Raw genomic sequence first — 19,303 nt, 5'->3', positions numbered from 1 at the left:
TTTGCAGCCAAAGATGGAGAAGCTCCATACAGTCAACAAAAACAAGACCAGGAGCTGACTGTGGCTCAGATCATGAACCCCTTATTGCCAAATTCAGACTAAAATTGAAGAAAGTAGAGAAAACCATTAGACAATTCAGGTATGACTTAAATCAAATCCCTTATGATTATACAGTGGAAGTGAGAAATATATTTAAAGGACTAGATCTGATAGACAGAGTGCTTGATGAACTATGGACAGAGGTTCATGACATTATACAGGAGACAGGGATCAAGACCATCCCCAAGAAAAAGAAATGCAAAAAAGCAAAATGGCTGTCTGAGGAGGCCTTACAAATAGATGTGGAAAGAAGAGTAGTGAAAATCAAAGGAGAAAAGGAAAGATATACCCATTTGAATGCAGAGTTCCAAAGAATAGCAAGGAGAGATAAGAAAGCCTTCCTCAGCGATCAATGCAAAGAAATAAAGAAAAACAATAGAATAGTGAAGACTAGAGATCTCTTCAAGAAAATTAGAGATACCAAGGGAACACTTCATGCAAAGATGGGCACAATAAAGGACAGAAATGGTATGTACCTAACAGAAGCCGAAGATATTACGAAGAAGTAGCAAGAATACACAGAACTGTACAAAAAAGATCTTCACGACCCAGATAATCATGATGGTGTGATCACTCACCTAGAGTCAGACATCCTGGAATGTGAAGTCAAGTGGGCCTTAGGAAGCATCACTATGAAGAAAGCTAGTGGAGGTGATGGAATTCCACTTGAGCTACTTCAAATCCTAAAAGATGATGCTGTGGAAGTGCTACACTCAATATGTCAGCAAATTTGGAAAACTCAGCAGTGGGCACAAGACTGGAAAAGGTCAGCTTTCATTCCAATCCCAAAGAAAGGCAATGCCAAAGAATGCTCAAACTACCACCCTATTGCACTCATTTCACATGCTAGTAAAGTAATGCTCAAAATTCTCCAAGCCAGACTTCAGCAATATGTGAACCGTGAACTTCCAGATGTTCAAGCTGGTTTTAGAAAAGGCAGAGGAACCAGAGATCAAATTGCCAACATCCATTGGATCATTGGAACAGCAAGAGAGTTCCAGAAAAATGTCTATGTGACAACAGAGATACCTTTATAATGCCTTTCAACACCTAGCAGAATGTCTTACACAAAATATTGGTTATATTTTATCATATCCCACTTCTAAAATGGAGAGTGTTATTTTGTACAAAGATGAAAATAAGAATTTATACATGAGGTATTATTTAACCAGTGATTCTTTCTGCATGTCCACTAACCATCGACATAATTTTTTAAACATATGAAGCTTATTTTTTATAAGCAAAATATTATCATGAATTTGGCATTCAATCTCTAATAAGTCCTACCTTTCTCATTCTTTTCTGAGACACTTTAGCTTATTTGAGTCACCACAGCACAAGTTCTAGATCTCATTTGGGTCTTGAAACTCTGTAAAAAGCTGATAAAGCTGTCAATTTTCTACTGAGGGTGGGGTGGAAGACAGTATTTGCAATTATACTCAACGCTGTATACATTTTCTGAGTTTTTGCATAGCCCAAAGCCTACTCAATACTCTATGCCACAGACAAGTGGAAGTCTTGATTTTGCTGTTGTTTAGTGGCTAAGTCTAAGCTAGTCATAGCTAAGTTTAGTGGCTATGTGACTCTTGAAATCCTCATGGTCTATACCCCTCCAGGCTCTTCTGTCCATGGGATTTCCCAGGCAAGAATACTGGAGTGGGTTGCCATTTCCTTCTTCAGAGGATCTTCCCAGACCAGGGACTGAATCCGTGTCTCCTTTATTGGCAGGCAGATTCTTTACCACTGAGCCACCTGGAAAGCCCAGAAGTCTTAATAGTCACCTATTAATCAAATGAACTTTGGAAATAGAACACAACATATACCTGATGGGCTACCTTGGTTTCCTCAGTGTGGCCACCTCTAAGTAACCCAAACACACACCTGGAGTCTGAAAAGGCAGTCTGGAGCTCAACAGTTTCTCAAATGGGGGTGAATTTGCCCCACAAAAAGACATTAGACAATGTCTGGAAGCATCTTTTTATTTTCATGACTCAGGCATGAGTGTTCTGCTGGCATCTAAGGGGTAAAGACCATGAATTGCTAAATAACCTACAACACACAAGAAAGCCCCCACTACAGAGAGTTATCCAGTTCAACAGATCAGTAGTTCTGAGACTGAGAAACACTATTGAGCAAAAGCAATTATATGCTTCTACTGGGCTCAAAAAGACCACATTAATTTACAATTCAAGATACATTTTGCATTCATCTATGTTTCCCACCCCCCCCAAAGACACTTATAAGTTGCTGACATATTTACTTAATCAAAGTTTACCTATGTCTCTGAGTTCTAAGGTTCTTAATCCTTTACGTCAACTCTGTCACTGTATTTTTGAATCTAGTCTATAGCCTGTAAGATGATAAACAATGAGTTTCTATTATGCTTAGAGAAAAATCACTCTATAGCTTAAAAAACCTGGTTTCCAGCAAGGGGTGGGGGATATACCAAATAATGTAAAAAGATATGCCTAAAATCTTAACTATACCAAAATTGAGAATATGAACTCAAGTACACCCAGGTTGTTCAAGCACAAATCTACTTTGTCCTTTTCCCCAGACAGGTATGTGTCCAAAGTCCCAGACTAAATACTCCCAGACCTCAGGCCACACTCCTGAAATTCCATGTTGATTTGAGTTTCCAGAGCTGTTTCAAGGTAGGGTCCTCTAGTTGGCTGACTCAAGAAGTCTATTCTGGCCTTCTATTTTGGAATAGGCTTCTACTTCAGGACTAGGCTGATGCTAGGGGAGTAGTTTTCCTGCTTGTGGTGCATCTGACCCCACCACACCCATCAATTTAGAATCTCCAAGAGCAGAGCCTGTACATCAGGTGGAAAAAACACAGTTCTAGACAGTTATAACCTCCCAAGGGGGATCTTGTCCTGAGAAGACCCTGGGCTGCAATAGAGCTTTTCTTCTGGCAAAGGCCGAATGACAAGAGTCCATCAATATCCTATAGAACTCTTGCACTTTGGTTATGCTTTGGAGACCTCAGGAATTCTAGAGCTGCCAGGATGGCTCCCACAGCCCCAGGCACTGGGCCCATCCCAGCACCTGACCAGTCATGGACCTAGACTCCAGACTGGCTCTGTGGACTGAGGTTACAGATTGATTCTTGAAGACCCAAGATCCAGGCTCCGCGCCCTAGCGCTGGGCTAGCGTCCATGCTAGTTTCCACAAAACCAAGCTCCCAGCCAGTTCCAGTACCAGACTGGACCCTGAGGACCCAGACACTGGGCCCACCCACATGGTCCCCAGCACTTTGTAGCCCTGTGAACATAGTCTCCAGTCCTCCCCCAATGCCCGCACCCCCTCTTCCCCAATGGATTGTGAAATGAAGCCCCTCCTTTAGCCTAGCACTATCTAAAACGCTGACATCTGGTCCTGATATCTTTTCTATTTTTTCCTCACTATTTGTCTTCCAATACCATGTGCTTCTGTTTTTTACAAGTTTCTAGCTCTGTGTTTTTTACTAATATTTCCTCCATCTGAAATGCCCAGCTCCAGATATCTTTGCTGCTGCTGCTAAGTTGCTTCAGTTGTGTCCGACTCTGTGTGACCCCATAGATGGCAGTCCACCAGGCTCCCCCATCCCTGGGATTCTCCAGGCAAGAACACTGGAGCGGGTTGCCATTTCCTACTCCAATGCATGAAAGTGAAAAGTGAAAGTGAAGTCACTCAGCAGTGTCCAACTCTTCGTGACCCCATGGACTGCAGCCTACCAGGCCCCTCTATCTATGGGATTTTCCAGGCAAGAGTACTGGAGTGGGGTGCCATTGCCTTCTCCGCCAAATAACTCTAATATACTTATTTTTGAAATGTCTCCTCCAAATATACCCACTGCCCTTTTGGAATACCCACTAAATTTACTGTGTTTCAATAGAATACTTTTCACATTTTCCCCTTCTTTGATAACAAACCATACATCTCCTTTGCGGCTTTCTCATTTTGGTAATCCCTACAAAGCCTACTAGTGTGGTGCTTTTGGCAAAGCACATGTTCCTCATATTTTGATGAAATGAAAGCTTCAAGTAAAATATTACTGCAAGGTGCAGGTGCTCTGCATCTACAATATTTTTACATTTACCTACTGAGATCTTCTCTTTCTGGTAGTTGAGATTTGGAAGAGCAGTGTTATAACTGTAAATCAAACTGAAAATTACAACGAAGAATGTAGTTTGTTTTGGGGCTGGGGGTGAAGTTATTTCACCCAATCCATTGTTAGTTTCCTGCATCAACTTGGCTAGGATATTATCTAATCCAGGTATTTAAACACTAGGTGTGACTATATTTAATATTAATAGATGTGACTAACATCTATAACCAATTGCTTGTAAGTAAAGGAGATTACTTACCTTCAATAATATAGTTGGGCCTGATTCAATCAGTTGAAAGATTTTAAGAGCAGAACTGAGGTTCCCCCAAAGAAGAAATTTCATCTGTGGAGAGAGCAACTTCAACTCCTGCTCTGTGTTCCTGCCTGCCCTTCCTGAGAGCTGGTCTATGAAACTGGGATTTGCCTGGTCAGCTCCCACAGCTGTATAATCCAGTTTTGTGCAATAAATAGATAAGAAAACACCAGTTGTCCCTTAGTATCCCTGGAGTGTTTGTTCTGGGAGCCCCCACAGATATTAAAATCTACAAATGCTCAAGTTCTTTAAAAAACATAGAGTATAAAATGTATTAAAAAGCAGAGATCACTTTGCCAACAAAGGTCTATATAGTCAAGGCTATGGTTTTTCCAGTAATCATGTATGGATGTAAGAGTGGACCATAAAGAAGGCTGAGCACCAAAGAATTAATGCTTTCAAACTGTGTTGTTGGAGAAGACTCTTGAGAGTACTCTGGACAGAAAGGTGATCAAACCAGTCAATCCTAAAGGAAATCAATCCTGAACTGATGCTGAAGCTGAAGCTCCAATATTTTGGCCATCTATTGTGAGGACCTGACTCATTGGAAAAAGACCCTGACCCTGGGAAAGATTGAAGGCAGGAAGAGAAGGGGATGATAGGGGATGAGATGGTTGGATGGCATCATCAGCTGGATAGCCATGAGTTTGAGCCAGCTCCAGGAGACAGTGAAGGACAGGGAAGCCTGACATGCTGTAGTCCATGGGGTCACAAAGACTTGGACACAACTTAGCAACTGAACAACAGTGATTATATGTTGAATTCATAATTGTGAAAACCATGGATATGAAGGGCCAGCTGTAAATAAGAAAATTCTTCCTACTGGTTCTGTTTCCATGATGAAACCCAGACTGACATGCCTACTATGAAAATTTTCACCTGAAATTTTAAAAAGGATAGTTAGTGATTTTATACATATATATGTATGTGCATATACATATTTTATAGATATTGTGCATATATACATACATACATAAATACACCTACATAGTACAGATTGAAATAATACAAGATACCCTTGTTTTGCCTAACTAAATGAGCAAGTTTAAAAATTATGATAGAGAATTCTATGGTGGCCCAGTGGCTAAGACTCCATGTTTCCAATGCAGGGGGCCCAGATTCGATCCTTAGTCAGGAAACTAGATCCTACATACCACAACTAAGAGTTCACATGCTACAACCATGTAGGTCCCAACTGCTTCAATGAAGATCAAAGATCTCATCTGTCACAATTAAGACCCGGTGCAGCCAAATAAAAAATTGCTTGAAAATTATGATAGTGTCAGTGTTATTGAAAGTTCTATGAGGCAGACCATATACAACTATGAACAAGAATACCTTTCTCAGAAATTTTTAAAAACACTCAATATTGCTATTTTAGTCAGAAAAATATAGGATTTTTTAAAGCCAAGAAATTAAATAATACTCAAGAACATAAGATTAATAAAGAATAAGTTGCTGCATATTTAGTTAATTGTTATTGTTGTTCAACTGCTAAGTCCAGACCAACTCTTTGTGACCCCATGGAATACAGCATGCCAGGCTTCCCTGTTCTTCACTATCTCCTGCAGTTTGCTCAAATTCATGTCCAGAGAGTCAGTGATGCCATCCAGTCATCTTATCCTCTGTCACCCCTTCTCCTCTTGCCTTCAGTCTTTCCCAGCATCAGGGTCTTTTCCAATGAGTCAGTTCTTTGCATCAGGTGGCCAAAGTGTTGGAGCTTTAGCTTCAGCATTCAGCCTCAGTGCTTCCAATGAATATTCAGAGTAGATTTCCTTTAGGATTGACTGGTTTGATCTCCTTGCTGTTGAAGGGACTCTCAAGAGTCTTCTCCAATTAAGGTATCTTCATTGATACCTCTTACTATAAAACCTGCTATCAGCTAAAGCAAGCATCAGATTGAAAAGTGTCATTCATTATCTCAGGAACAAATAAATCTTGACACTTTGGTAAGCCTCACCTAACTCAGAACAAGCCAAACAGCAGGCTTCCAGTTGGCTCCTCTACAAAGGGACGTGGAAGAGGCTAGAACTCAGCTTGTTTCCCCTGGAAGGAATCAACACTCACCAGGTTGATATCTTACTGCCTCAGGGGATGTGAGCGTTGCTTGGTGATGTACTCTTCAGGTGCTTAACTATCGATAACTTGACAAATTTTAGTTTAGTATGTTGCTAGTATCCTGTGTGTTGTGAGTGTAATGAACAAGAGGAAAACAGGCTTTCACAATGTTAACAAAATATTTTTCTCATAATCTAATTCACTCTGATACCAGCCAACTCCAATTCCTCAGTGACTTTAAATCATAAAAAGTCACAGCTGGAAGAGATTTAGACCAACTCCCTCCTTTAACAGATGAGGAAGCTGAGGGTATGAGAAGTGGGGTGATTTGCTCAAGGTCACTGCTAAGGATGGGACACAGGCAGGACTGTCATTCAGAGCCTCGGTGTGATCTTACTATGTTACCTCCTTTTTCACTTATGAGTTGTTTGGGTCAGGAAAATCATTAACCATCATTAAAGCATAATATAAACAAGAAAAAAATGCTGCTGAGATTAATGATTTTCCTTAATTATAGTTATTTCTTTAATCATATTCATGCAATTAAATTCAAAGCTAGGCTGTCAAATACTGTAGCCATGGAGATATAAGGCTAACATATACTTGAAATGTGTCTAGGAACTAAATTTTTAAGATTTAATTTTATTCTTTTAAATTTAAAACATGCTTGATTAAATTATTAAGAATTTTAAAATTAGGTTTAGAATGATATGTGAATCTATTTTTCTAACAGTAAATTTTATGAAACCTAAGTGAAGATCAAGTATTTCCAATGACAGTTGAAGTGTACTGTAAGTAAAAATTATATACTGTAAGTAAAAATTATTTCAAAGGCTTAGCATGCAAAAAAGAACATAAAATACCTCATAAATAGCTTTTATATTGAGTATACATTGAAAAGATAATATTTTTGAAAAATTGAGTTGAATTAAATGTTATTGCAATTAATTTCACTTTCATTTTACTTTTTAAATGTAGCTATTAGAAAATTTCAAATTACCTACACAACTCTCATTATATCTCTGTTGGATAGGACTGACAGAGAATCTCAAGTGTTTTTCAAATTTGTAAGAAAGTGTACCTAAATAACTCAAGTATTTTTAATTACATGGGGAGCACATATGAACAAACTTCTACTCTTACTTACTTTGGATCCTTCTATGTTAGTTTCTGAAATATATCAATTAGAAATGAGCACCTGCAATTTGGGATGTTGGCTTTGTGATTTATTCTTGGTGAAATAGACACTGTAGAAAATGTTAGGGATCTCAGAGTAAAAAAGTAATTGAATGAAATCCTTGATATCCACAGGGCTCTATGTTGCTTACCTCTTAACACACCACATTGAAATCACTCTTATAATTCCTGAAAGTGTATTTTTAATAGTGTCAGAACCCCACGTGTTTCATTGATGAAGATTGTGGATGTGCTGAGGCTCCAATAGGACCTTTCTCTCAAATAATATAATCCTTAACAATACCTCTCCCTTTCAGTCTGAGTAGCTGTAACAAACTTCAGACATCAAACTGATAATTAGGTTTCTTAGCATAACTTCATCTGGGACTTGTGACTGAAACCATTGTGTTCATTGTCCATGACATCTTACACACGTGGCATGTCCTTCCCATTCGGTGGCCAAATGGTTGTCCTAGGCTTTGGTTTCCCTTTCTGGAAAAGAGCAGGCTCCTTTTAACATTCCATGCCCTCGCATGGGTATATTTTGAACCTTCTTTTCAAAGGCTCTGGATGAAATCTTGACTGCTTCCATTTTTGTCACTCAGATGTTCTTTGAACTTCTGTTATGGGCTGAATTGTGTTCCCCTAAAATTCATCTGTTGAAGTCTTAATGCCTGGTACCTCAGACTGTGATTATATTTGAAGATAGAGTCTTTAAAGACATAGTTAAGGTAAAATGGGGTCATGCAAGTGAGCCCTGATCCGATATGACTGGTGTCCTTATAAGATGAGGTGATTAGGACACAGCCATGTGCACACACAGAGGGAAGACCACAGGCAGACGCAGTGAGAAGGTGGCCATCTGCAAGCCGAGGAAAGAGATCTTAGAAGAAACCCAACGCACCAACAACTGGATCTTGGGCTTTCCACCTCCAAAACTGTGAGAAAATAAATTTATGTTGTTTAAGCCACCTCATGTATGATCCTTTGTTATTTTTGCCTAAGCAGATTAACACAGCATCCTTCTTAGTTGCCCTTGATTAAGCCTCCCCCCTCTAGAAAACCATCAGATGCCCTTTTTGTTGGATGCCATCTTTATTTATCCTGGAAAGAACCTGTTTCACCACTTGCCCTATGACGTTATCCCTGTGGTGTTCTTCCATTTCCTCCACAGATTGCCATATAGTCCACCATTGCCATATAGTCTATTTTTAAAGTCAGACCATCCTATATATTCCCTCCAAATTTGATGAAAGTTTCTCTAGCCAGTTTTTCACAATGTGTTAAGTGAAACAGAGAAGTAATTTAATTTTTATAGATTATGCCTAGCTTCTAACAATCAGCCTTAGAGAATTTAGAAAGCAGTGAATGAGGTAGAAGGAGCAAGGACTACACAGGATTACTGACCCAGGTTGAAATTTGACAGTGTACTTACTCTTCCAGTGGCCTTGAATTAGTTTTAAATTCCTCCCATGTCTCATCTTTACACTAGGGCTACTATAGTTTCTGCCTCAAAGGAGTATAGGTGGGTGCTCAGTCATGTCCAACTCTTTGCAACCCCATGGACTATAGCCTGCCAGGCTCCTCTGTCCATGGGATTTTCTAGGCAAGAGTACTGGAGTGGGTTGCCATTTCCTGCTCCAGGGGATCTTCCCAACCCAGGGATCGAACCCACGTCTCCAGTGTCTCCTGCCTTGGCAGGCAGATTCTTTACCACTGAGCCACCTGGGAAGCGAGATGGGTTACGTGAAGAGTTAAATGAGATAACATATGCCAGGTTCATGGCAAATAGTACCACATAGTAAATATTAATCCTCTTGCCCCAAAGGTAATGAAAGTTCCTTTGAAATATGACTACAAATCCTTTTTAAAAACAAGAAGAACAGCAGAAGTGTTTTATAGTTAAACAAGGGGGAGGAAGAACATCTGTTTATGGTGTCCTTTGGTGAAACAGCATTCATTTATATTCTAGGGCAGTGATGCAGTCCTAATTCTCTAGACACCGGGAGGCAGTTAGCTGGAAACTCACCGTCATTCAGCCTCTCTGAAAGAGAGGGGGTCACTGATGAGTGCCTGTAGGAAGAGCCTCAGAGCAACCATTTGATAACATGACTCGGTTCTGAAGTCCTGTTTACTTCTTTCCTTTCTTTCTGATCAAAATAATAATATAACGCTTAGTTCACTAAGAAGAAACTCTATGCTAAGTACGTTGTTTATGCGGAGTTTTAAATAATATACCTACTGCTACTGCTAAGTCACTTCAGTCGTGTCCGACTCTGTGTGACCCCATAGACGGCAGCACACCAGGCTTCCCTGTCCCTGGGATTCTCCAGGCAAGAACACTGGAGTGGGTTGCCATTTCCTTCTCCAATGCATGAAAGTGAAAAGTGAAAGTGAAGTCGTTCAGTCATGTCAGACTCTTAGCAACCCCATGGACTGCAGCCTACCAGGCTCCTCCATCCATGGGATTTTCCAGGCAAGAGTACTGGAGTGGGGTGCCATTGCCTTATCTGAAATAATATACCTAGGATACCCATATTTATGCATTTACACACATACACACACACATACCTACCTATCAGTAAGAAGTACCATTGCAATGGGAAGGATTTCCCTATTTATATTTGATTGAATTCCACAGACAAGTGGGTACTAACTGTTGGCAAGTGTCTCTCATGCTTCTGAGTGGAGAGGAAACAAACTGAACCTAGTCTTGCCCTCAAGTCCTGGCTATGATGCTGCTATTAAAAGTGGAATTGGACCTGACCATCACATGATTTTGAAGCTCTTATAAAGGAGCTGGGTGAACATTAAATGGAGTATAACGGCTGTTGGTCTCTCACTTCACTTTTCTAGTTAAGGGCTATCGACAAGACTGGTTGGTCCCTTTAGTCTGATTTCTCGAGGGAGCACGTTCAAGCCAGGAAGATGGTCTCTTCCTAAACTGCACTCTTCTCACTTGGCACTGTGTTCCTTGCTGGTGTGACAAAACTGCGGATTAGTCCCTCCCTGCTGCCCTGCTAAACTGAGATGTTATTAATCAATACACTCTTCAGAAAAGAAATCAATCTATCCAGATATTTTAAATAACAAATCAACAAGGTGATATTCCACCAACACAAATGACAGGAGCATCCAGTTCGTGTTTTTTTCCATCAACTTTTCCAAGATTCAAAGGAAATGTGACTCCTAAAAGTACAATACAATGAAAATACAGTCCTATAAAGCGTCAATATTTCACAATTCCTCCCTAAAGTATTAAATTGGAAATAAAATATTTTATAAGAAACATCTATTAAATGTATAACTAGGCAGTAGGGATGATATTTGTTATGGTAGTTGTCGTTTAGTTGCAAAGTCGTGTCTGACTCTGTGACCCCATGGACTGCAGCCCGCCAGGCTCCTCTGTCCATGAGATTTCCCAGGCAAGAATACTGGAGTGGGTTGCCATTTCCTTCTCCAAGATATCTGCCCAACCCAGGGACTGAACCCACGTCTCCTGCATTGGCAGGTAGATTCTTTACCACTGAGCCACTTGGGAAGCCCAGGGTTTATATAGAGATACATAAAAAGGCGACTGTTCCTTTTAATGGCTGAGCTTATTCTGCATTAAAGATAAATAAATTCTGGGAGAAAAAAGATGACTGCTCTCAATTGGTAAGAATTACTTTGAATACTGTTATTAGATGCTGTGTTAGAACTTGATTATTTTGGATACTGTCTCCTGGGGCTGCCATAACAAAATACCACAGACTAGGTGGCTTATGACCAACCTAGATTAGTATACTGAAAAGCAGAGACATTACTTTGCCAACAAAGGTCCGTCTAGTCAAGGCCATGGTTTTTCCACTGGTCATGTATGGATGTGAGAGTTGGACTGTGAAGAAAGCTGAGCGCCAAAGAATTGATGCTTTTGAACTGTGGTGCTGGAGAAGACTCTTGAGAGTCCCTTGGACTGCAAGGAGATCCAACCAGTCCATTCCAAAGGAGATCAGCCCTGGGTGTTCTTTGGAAGGAAAGATGCTAAAGCTGAAACTCCAGTACTTTGGCCACTTCATGCGAAGAGTTGGCTCAATGGAAAAGACTCTGATGCTGGGAGGGATTGAGGGCAGGAGGAGAAGGGGATGACAGAGGATGAGATGGTTGGATGGCATCATGGACTCGATGGACATGAGTTTGAGTAAGCTCTAGGAATTGATGATAGACAGGGAGGCCTGGCGTGCTGCAGTCCATGGGGTCGCAAAGAGTCGGACACGACTGAGCGACTGAACTGAACTGAAGGTGGCTTTAGACAACAGAAATTTATTTTCTCACATTTCTGAAGGTCAGAAATCCAAGATCCAGTTGCGGGCTAATTGGGTTTCCTCTGAAGCCCTCTCCTTCACTTGCAGATGCTGTCCTCTCTCGCTCACTGTTAGCTCTGTTTGCAAGTTCTAACTTGTGTTTCGCATAAGGACCTACTTTTTCCTGGGGCTCTGTCTTCCTATATGCATTGTCCTGAAATCTTGCTGTGATACGAAAATCTGATCAGAGGCAACTTTATAATAAATCACCTCAGCACACAGGAGGAAGTCAAGAAATTCTGGCTAGAGACACTACGTTCTTTAAACCTGAGTAATATTTTCCAAGCCAAAAAATTGGATAACAATATGTCTTAGTTTTAGTTTCCCATTCTTACTAGTTTTATTTTCTCCTTTTTCATTTAAAGCACTATCCCACTTTCTCCAAACCCAATGGACTCAATCCAACAATTATCTTCTGGTTCTCTCTTCCTTTGGTTTCATTGAACAACCAAGTACAGGAGAAGCAGCTGAGAATTGTGAACATAAAGTCACTGAATCACTGTAACACACAATCACTGCCAAGTATAAATGCCTTAATGAATTCATGGTTCATCTGTTTGAAAATTCAGCTAATTCAGTCTTGTGTTTTATACAGATATTATTTTCATCATGCTGAAAGCCAATTTTGGTTTTAGTGTGAGCTGTGCTGTACTGAAACACTAGAATCATGAAGCTAACCTCCAGAAGGTCTAAACACGGTATAGATTTGGGGCAGGCTTATTTCAATTATCCCTGAGTGGTAATCTATCTAAATTTCTTTTAAAAGCCATGCAGACATTTGTTTGGTTATTCTTCAAGGACTGAGTTTTAAATGTTTTTTAAAAAAATTTTGAGAATAAGAAATTCAAGCAACTAAAAGTAATGCATATCACCTCAAACCCTTTTGTATTGTTTTTCTACTTTTCCACTGATTATGGCACACAGCTATGTGCCAGCTCATGCCCTGAGTAGGTGGCAGAGAAGAGTAAGCCCCACTGGATGGGAGGCATTCTATCCAGTCAACCTTGCTTTGTTGAGTTTTTTCCATTCATAAACATTTGTGGATTGTATTCTACTGGCTTGAAGTTTAGTCTTAAAGTGTTTGTCTATACTAGAAAGACTAGACTATAGAAAGAAAGACTATACTAGACTCTAGAAAGTCTAAGTTTAATACAGGGGGAAATGCTTGCTACTATAATGAAAGCAGAAAGCAAAATTAACTGGATTCACCTGTTAACATTCATTCTTTTGAAATATTTTTTAAACATTATATATTTTTTTCTACAAATTACAAAATAACCATGGAGATGACATCTTGTTGAAAGGATGAGTGTGGTCTTCATAGGCAAACCACCTGGGGATAAGCCTGTCACTTATTTGCTGATCTAACTTCTTTGTATCTCAATTTTTTTATCTGTAAAATGGAGATAATCCTAACACTCTTTTTTCTGTTTGCATGAATAACTGAATTAACACATGGACAGTGTTTAGAACAATTTCTAACACATGGTGCTACACATACACAAAATTAATTGATAAAAGTAATTTAATGACTTATCTTACATTTGAGGTTTAATGAAGAATTTTACTATCTGGTTGTTTTTCTTATTGCATTAATGTAAAACTATTTACATATGGATTACAAATTATACTCCAAAATATTCTACATCTGACTTTCCCAATGATGTTTATTTTGCAAAAATTCTACAGGGTATCATTATTGGAGTTCTAATGAGGGAGAGTTGGGTAGAGAAAGAGTGCAGGTAATAAAAGCAATTACTGCAGAGGGAGACTTCTGCCATGAAATTAAGACACTTGCTCTTTGGAAGAAAAGCTATGAAAAACCTAGGCAACATATTAAAAAGCAGAGATATCACTTTGCCAACAAAGTTGCATGTAGTCAAACCTATGGTTTTTCCAGTAGTTATGTATTGATGTGAGCATTGGACCATAAAGAAGGCTGAGCGCAGAATTGTTGCTTTTGAACTGTGCTGGAGAAGACTCTTGAGAGTCCCTTGAACTGCAAGGAGATCAGACCTACACTTGATCTTAGCCAAAAGGCCAAGGAGTGATAAAACCAGTCAATCCTAAAGGAAATCAACCCTCAATATTTTCACTGGAAGGACTGATGTGGAGCTGAAGCTCCAATACGTTGGCCACATCCAAAGAGCCAACTCATTGGAAAAGACCCTGATGCCAGGAAAGATTGAAGGCAGGAGGAGAAAGGAGTGACAGAGGATGAGGTGGTTAGATAGCATTATCACCCCTTCAGCGGACATGAGTTTAAGCAAACTCTGGGAGATAGTGAAGGACAGGGAAGCCTGATGTGCTGCAGTTCATGGAGTTGCAAAGAGTCAGACACCACTTAGCGACTGAACAACAGCAACAAATAAAGCCAATTAAGGACAGTGTTTGTCAGTAGCCACCAACAGTCTCCAGGGGACCATTTACACAGTAACCTCAGACTACCCCTCCACAGGGCCTGGGGCACAGTACCTTCTCAAAGCTGAATTTCATGAAAACAGCCACTGCGAAGGAGTTTCCATGGGAGGATTGTTTGGGACTGAGGCTATTGACTAAAACACCAACTTTGGGGAAATACATTTGGGAAAGACCCTGATTCATAAAATTAGAGAAACCACATGCTGTGTATTTATTATTTTAAGGTCTATCCTGGAGGGGAATCAAATCAAAGAGGACTTATTTTCATTAAATAAGATTCTAGGATTTGTTGCTAATCAGGGGCTTTTAAAAACAGTTATAGGAGTGAAGGTTCAACTTGAATAGCTTCTTTCTTTCTCTTTCTCTTTTTCATCTGCTTTACCAAGTGCATGCATTTTGAACCACTCAAACAGATCACATCAAAAAGATATTGAAGAAATTTGTTCTCTTTTATCACAATTAGTTTTTACAGAAAGAACAGCTATAATTACTTTTTCAAGGTGGATCTGATGCTAAATATACTAAAGATCTAAGGGCTATACTGCTGAAATTTTTACAAACAGGAAGTTAATTACTACATACTGATAGTAATCAGTTTAAAAACTTATTTTTTTTAGGTTAGTAAGAAGGTAATTGGTCTCTTCAAAATATTAAATCATTTTAATAACTGTTTAAAGCAAAGATCTGGACTGTAAATTCAGGAAGCCAAATATCTGCCTAATTAACATCATGGAGAATAAATACCTAAAAATTAATATGAATTTCATTTTTTATTTACTAATAGAAGCTTATCATTCCTTATTCATGACCCTCCTCAGAGACCAAAATAGTGCTTTATTCTTCCCCTTGGAGCAGTTAATCACCAGATCTTAAAAATTTTAATATTTCTGTGCTACAATTTTTTTGCCCATGAAACAATTATTTCTGAATCTATTTTATATTATAAACATAAAGGTTACAAATTGCTTTGAACCAAATGGAATAATTTCCTAAATACATGATCATACAACCTTAGAACAAGGAGAGACAATTGAAGTCCTGATAGTTTCAGGATTATTTATCCAACATCTGTGGACTCTGGTATTTTGTGTACATTATTTCTAATCATTCTGGGATAGGAAAAATTGTTATTTATAACCACTTGTATATTTATCACTCTCTTTTTTCTTCTTCTAAGGATGGTGGAATAAGGCAACGGAAGGATGTGGGTAGGCAAGCTTGGAGGGGCTCAGGCCAAGTTAAATAAATTTGCACTAAAAAGAGGGAGACTAAAATCTATGGTAAAGATCTGGGAAGATTTACAAACTATACTTGGCAAGAAACAAGAGAGAAAAAAATGATTTTGGAAAATATGGAAATTAAATACAGTGGCCCCTCCTCCCATTTCCCATACAAATTTTAAGTAAAATCACTCTACTAAAATGGTGTGATTGGAGTGCAGGCTTCATTGTGAATGTGAAGAGCGATTGAATTGGCACCCTGAGCATGATTGGATGGTGCACAGGACTGCTGCTAATAGATTACCCCTCTGAAGCCAAATATTGACCCCAAATCAGAGAAGACGGTCTGGGTCTTTGAAAAACTCCATGGTGCTCTCAGAACCACCTTCTGGTCAAGCAGCAGAGTTGAGATTTGAGTCAAGTTCTCTCCAGCTTCTATCCAATATTCTTTCTTCTGACTATTTCCTATCACTGAGAGATGGTCTCTCATACACTGAGCTTCCCTGGTGGCTCAGATGGTAAAGAATCTGCTGGCAATGTAGGAGATCCAGGTTCAATTCCTGGGTTGGGAAGAGCCCTGGGAGAAAGGAATGGCTATCCACTCCAGTATTCTTGCCTGGAGAACTCCATAGACCGAGGAACCTGGAGAGCTACAGTCTATGGGGTCACAGAGAGTCAGACACAACTAAGCAACTAACACTTTGACATACACATACTAAGCTCATCTTCTGCTCCTCAAAACCTAACAGCACCTGGCACATCATAAATGTTTAATAAGACATTTGTCACTGCTGAGAGGTGTAGATATTTCACATGGCCCTAGCTATGAGCTTCCTGAGGGAGAGTTTTCCTGCTGCTCTGCCTTCCACTGCATTCTCAGCACTTAACCCAGGGCCTGACAGAGAAGAGGTGCCCAGCTAACGTTTGAAGAATCAGTTCTGGGATCACCAGCCTCTAGGCTGCAAGTTCTTTCAAATCTTAGCCATTTTGTGTTGTCCATTTTCAATGTGATAATTTTTTAGGGGGCTGGTCTAGTGTGGCAACTTTTCAGATTTTAAGTAATGTTACAATGATGCTTGGATTGAAAACATCTTCATCTGCAACCTGCCTTTCTATTTCCACAGTTTGCATCCCATGACAGACATAATATTCAAGACAACTTTCCCGTCCTCCTTCCTCATCAGCATATCCAACAACTTTGGGCCTTCTGAGTGAGAAGGATTTAGCAATAGGCTTCAAAGTCCTCACAATTCAGTTCTTTTAAAGTGTATCATTTTTTCATGAAAATCATACTTCAAGGTCAAAATATGTGAGTCTTTGCTGGATGCCTTATGAATTCTAACACTGGGCTTTTTCACTTGATTCATGATTCACTTCAAAGGAAAGATTTCTGATTTCAGCCTGTGGCATAGGGCCCTAGATATTATCTCAGTGTGGGCATGTAGAACATGAATGTCACTTCTAGCATCAAGTAACACAGCAGGGCATGAGTGACTTGCTGACAAACAAGCTTTCCTAGGAGCAAGACATGAAATAAAACATCGCAGAATTTAAACTTAAGAACTGGTTTTGTTTACCCTTGTAGAGTTAATCAGATGCATCCTGTTACATTGATTCTCATAACATTGTGTACCACTTCTAATAAAATTTACCGAAGGTGTAATTTCACTGTTATTTGTCTGACACTGTGATGAATGGCTATCTCCCCACAAGAGACTATCAGATGCCTGGCTCTAAGCTGTTATTATTGGTTGATTGTCTGGCTCACTATTGCTTGCCTGTAGCCTAGCACAGGCTTAGGTACTCAATGAATATTGTCCAATGGATAAAATGAGTAGTTTCTACATTCATCAGTGGACAGGTTCTATTTCCTAGAAGAAGCATGAACAGTGGTAGTGCTTAACTTGGCTCCAAACATAGCCCTAAACCAACAGAATCAGAATCACTGGGCAGAGCTGATAAAAAGCAGAGTCTTGGGCTCTGAATCATAATCTCTAGGGATGGTGGCATGGCAATCTACCCTTTAATTACAGACTCCCGAGAATCTCAGGCATACTAAAATTTGAAAATCCTCTGCTACTCAGTCCTTTTATTTGATAGCATCATACACTTCAAAAGGAAGATTTCCATTTTCAATCTGAGATTTGGAGCCTCAATATTATTCGGCGCCTATATACCAAAGGCAAAGCCACCAGATAAAGTCAAGACTCTAGCACTGATTGTACTGTAGACTTGCCTTCACCTTGTGTTACTTTCATTCATCTGCTTTACTTTAAGATAGCGTGAGTTCTAACAAAAAGCTGTGCCTGAGATACTGGAATTCTCAGTCTTTGGAGACAGACATGCAATTCTTCTCATCCTTCAAGGAGCACCCAGGACAAGTTGTTCCCAGAAAAGTGTGTACATCTGATGTGAAAAGCACACCTCTAATTAATCATCTTATTCCCAGCTGGAACATCTTCCCCAGAACTGCTGCAAGCATGGCTGAAGGACCATTCTCACCTGTTTTCCAGGCACATGGATTCATACTAATTTTGTCTCTGAGCTTCTTCCTCTAATTGGGTGCATTTGTTTATTTTTGTCCGATTGTGAAGTAGACACTTCACAATCAGGTGGCTGTAATGGGCAAAATGTTGACTCATTTTGTAAGACATCTGCAGAGGGGAAAGTGTTTCCTTTATTGAATTTGAATTATGAAAGGTGGGGGTGTTCCAAAAAAGAAAAATAACCATACTGCTTATAACCTGTGCTCCCAAACATGCTGGTTAATAACCAGACCAAGTCAAATAACACTTTGTTCCCACTTGTTAGCAGTGAATTTCCAGCAGGACCAGCTTGACAGAGTAACTCTAATGCAGTCTTCCATGCTTTTTTATTTTTTAAGCTGTTTTGCTCTATTTTAAGAGCATTTCTAAGTTGTTTTGTTTTGTTTTTGGAAAGGCTTATTTTCATTCATCACAGTCTCCCTTATGTAAAGACTAAAACAATTTTTGTCTTTTCTTCTCAGATCTTAAACAAAGCCAATCAATTACTGCTGCATGGGTGAACCTTCACACTTTAATGAATCCTTTATCTTAGAGGAACATGATTTGTTTTATGTTTCAAAGGGGTGGCAAAAAAAATGAACCTCAAAGTCAAATCCATCCAAATGTCTGTTGTAATTAGGGTGGGTTTAAACATTGCCATTCATCAGCACTAAAAAAGCAGTGTAGCCTTTTGTGAAATTCATAATTCTGAACTATCTCACCATCACCTGTCAAATGTATTCAAATTTTCTAAAAGTCTCCCTATCCCTTCAGGTAACTCTTCTGAAGCCTCTAACAAGACCTTCTCTTATTGGAGACATAGCCTGTATGGGACTGCCTAGTTTCCTAGCCCCTTGAATACTTGTAACGAGAAAGCTGCTTCTTTTCTGGAAGTATTGTGCATGCAGTGGGTGGCAGTCATAGAAACACTTTCTTGAAAGTGTGGACAGAGCCTTACTTACATTCATATATCTCTGTCTCCCAATCAGATGTCAAACCTCACAACGGGAATTTGACTAGAATGAAGACATATTCTAGGTTGACTCAGGGTAAAG

This window comes from Bubalus bubalis, chromosome 2, assembly GCF_019923935.1.
Source record: "Bubalus bubalis isolate 160015118507 breed Murrah chromosome 2, NDDB_SH_1, whole genome shotgun sequence".
NCBI classification, from domain to species: Eukaryota; Metazoa; Chordata; class Mammalia; order Artiodactyla; family Bovidae; genus Bubalus; species Bubalus bubalis.
The sequence above is the reverse complement of the archived record's forward strand: the minus strand, read 5'-3'. Positions refer to the sequence as shown.